This window comes from Lygodium microphyllum, chromosome 8, assembly GCF_053477565.2.
Source record: "Lygodium microphyllum isolate KBCC chromosome 8, Lygodium_microphyllum_v1.1.10, whole genome shotgun sequence".
In the NCBI taxonomy this organism is placed as follows: domain Eukaryota; kingdom Viridiplantae; phylum Streptophyta; class Polypodiopsida; order Schizaeales; family Lygodiaceae; genus Lygodium; species Lygodium microphyllum.
This window is the reverse complement of record NC_141142.1, coordinates 75361172-75364352: the sequence shown is the minus strand read 5'-3', so window position 1 is coordinate 75364352 and position 3181 is coordinate 75361172.

The window sequence follows — 3181 nt, the reverse complement described above, 5'->3', positions numbered from 1 at the left end:
CCTCTATATCTTCTGACTTTCTTTCCAACTATCTAATACATAAGGCCAACAACTCCTCTTGATTCAACTCCTCTTCCCAAGGTAGCACACTCCATGTGACTATCATCTCTTCTATCGACATGATAGGTTTTTGGCCATACATCAATTCAACATGCATATATCGTATAATGGCACTATGAGTTGTTCTATCAGCCCACAAAGCATAAGGGAGCAATCATGGCCACTCTTTTACCTTCTCACAATAGGTGAATGACCTCTTTCACTTTTGCCATTTCCTTCAATGTTATAAGATGACACTCGTCACAATGCTTGACGAATCGTGTTGCATCGCGAAAAAGCATGGGCCACCACAGTTGAGACTACAGCACCTTGCGTGCTATCATGTCTTCGTTAAAGTGCCCTCAAACAATTCTGTTGTGTGCCTCTGTGAGCACATCATGCGTCTCATACTCACATACGCATCTACCAACAACCCGTCTTGCCCTAGCCTATATAGTTGGCCTGCTATCAACTAATAGGGTTGGATTTTGAGGATAAGTCGCCTAAGTCGGGCTTTTTCTATCAGTCGCTCAGGCAGTCCGTGCTCCAACACTTGGACGATGTCATCTACCCAATATGGCGTTAGATCAGCCTTGAATAAATCTCTCTTACTGGAGAGGTTAAACAGATGGGCGTCTAGCAATTCATCGGCAATGCCTTGTCCAGTGGCCTCTCCCGTGGGGATGCATGACATGTGGTTAGCCATGTAGTGTTGTTTTCCCTTCCATACAACTACAGAGAAGTCGAATTCTAAAAGCAGAAGGAGCCACCGAGCTATGCATCCTATAGCACAAGGTTTGTTTACTAGATATAGCAAGGCTTGATGGTCGACAAAGAAAGTAAAAGGCATAGCCAATAGATAATGCCGAAACTTCTTTACATCAAATACCATGGCTAAACCCTCTCTCTCAGTCGTCGAGTAATTCATTTCAGTCTCAGTGAGTTGTCTGCTAGCAAAGCTCACTGGATAGTCGAGGTTGTGCTCACCAGGTTGGCACAACACTATCTCCGCAGCGAATTTCGAAGCATCAATATGCACGTGGAAGGTAATGGTCCAATCTGGGGATTGTAGAAACGGTACAATAGTTAGAGCCTTTTTCAATTTCTCATACGCTCATTGGTATGCTTTAGTCCACTCAAAGATGATCAACAGCTTGTACAAAGATCTGGCAATCAATGCATAGTTCAGCACAAACCGTCGATAGTATCATGTATGGCCTAAGAAGCATTGAGCTCCCTTATAGTCGATTGGGGATAGAAGATCAACAATAACCCTGACTTTCAAGAAGTCAGTGTGGCAATGCCATTCTTCGACACCACGTGCCCTAGGATGCATCCATGTTTCACCCAGAACTGGTACTTTAAGGAGTTCAAGGAGAGACGATATAGGCGACACCACTCAAAGACTGCTCGGAGTTTGTCTAAGTGTTCTCTCCAGGTTGAGTAAACACACAAGTCATCCACAAAGACTTCCAATTCCTTGCAAAGCATGTCTTAAAATATGGTGCACATGAGGCATTGAAAGGTGGGTAGGGCATTAGTCAACCCGAAGGGCATGACTATATAAGCAAAGACGCCCTCAGTGGCAAAGGCAGTCTTATGCCTGTCGGCAAGATGCATTTACACCTGATTGTATCCAGAGAAGCTGTCCAGAAAGCTGTAGGCCTCTTTGCCCGCCACTCTTTTGAGCATGTGCTTGGTATACGGCAATGGATAGTTGTCTCTCTTAGTGGCAGCGTTCACCTTCTTGTAATTGACGCACACTCTAATCTTTCCATTTTTTTTCATCACTATGACTATGGGCGACATCCAGTCTGTGTGTTCAATTTTGTAAATGAATCCTGCTCTCATCAGCTTGTCAATCTCCTCTTTGTCTGCATGAGTGTGTTTTGGATTCATTGGGTACGATTGCTACTTGACCGGTGTTGCGTCTGGCATCATGGGTATGTTATGAGTCACTACACTTGGATCTATCCCCTTAAGCTCTTCTAAGGACCAAGCGAGCACGTCTATATACTCTTGCAAGGGACCAAAAAGACTCGTCTCCTCTTCCTCAGTCAAGTCATCGGCAATAAAGATCTGTCGGGGTGTCTCCCCTTCCTGTGCTAGGTTCACCTCCTTGACCTTGGCTGGTCCCTCGATGGGTTTACTTGTTTGCCCTTGGCATTTGGCACCCAACAGGAATACTACCCTATCACTCTTCTTGAATTTCGTAAATCTCTTTAGGAAATCCTGCAGCTTTCTTTGCTCTTCCGTTTGTGTGTCCCTAGGCTGTTTTGCCCTTTCTTCCTTCAACCGTCTGTGCCTCAGGTGGACGGGTAGGTCCCCCTTGGTGCATCTGGTCTTGGATGGTCTAGGTATTTCTGGGTCGCTATCTGAGCTTACTTCCAACTCAGAATCAAACTCACCGTTTTCACTAAAAGATGTGGTTTCTCCTAGTGCGGTCGCAGCTCAGAGGGTGACTCTGTTCTAAGCATTGGTGTCTTACCTAGTTGGGTTAGGCTTGCTTGTTCGAAATCTATGGCTCCTATGTGTTCCAACCAAGTGTGGTCAATCCATGCACATGACCCCTCACTCTATCCTAAAGACACTCTTTTTCTGTGGCTTGGAGTCTGCTCATATCTGTTCTATTTCTCATCCCTCAGTGTTGTATTCCACCATGTCTATCTCACCCTCACTTTTGTCATTGAAAGAGCGACAATCTTCGTACTCGTCATTGGAGTCATCTTCGTCCAATTACTCATCGTCTCCTAAGTTTTGGTATATCTCTTGTCTCTGATCGTGGACTAGGGCCCAATTGTACATGAGGTTTAAGTCGTGCACCCTGGTCCATTGCCACCTTGGTTCATCTAACGGATCTTGGAGTGGCTTGAAGTTTGTTGCTGGATTGCCAGCTAGGTTACCAATCAAATACTCCAAAATCTCTTGGATTTCCCTCTTGTTATTTGGCACTTGGAATGTGACAGGTTTAGGTTGCCCACGAAGGGTTACTATCATCATGTAGACTGGTACGGAAGGTGTGTCTTTTGACTTGCCAATTGTCTTGATGGCTTGCTCGTATGCCTCATAATCCGAGAATGGCAAGTCAATCGTAGCAATGACATGCATCCATTCTTGCTCATCCTTTGGGCATGGGATATAC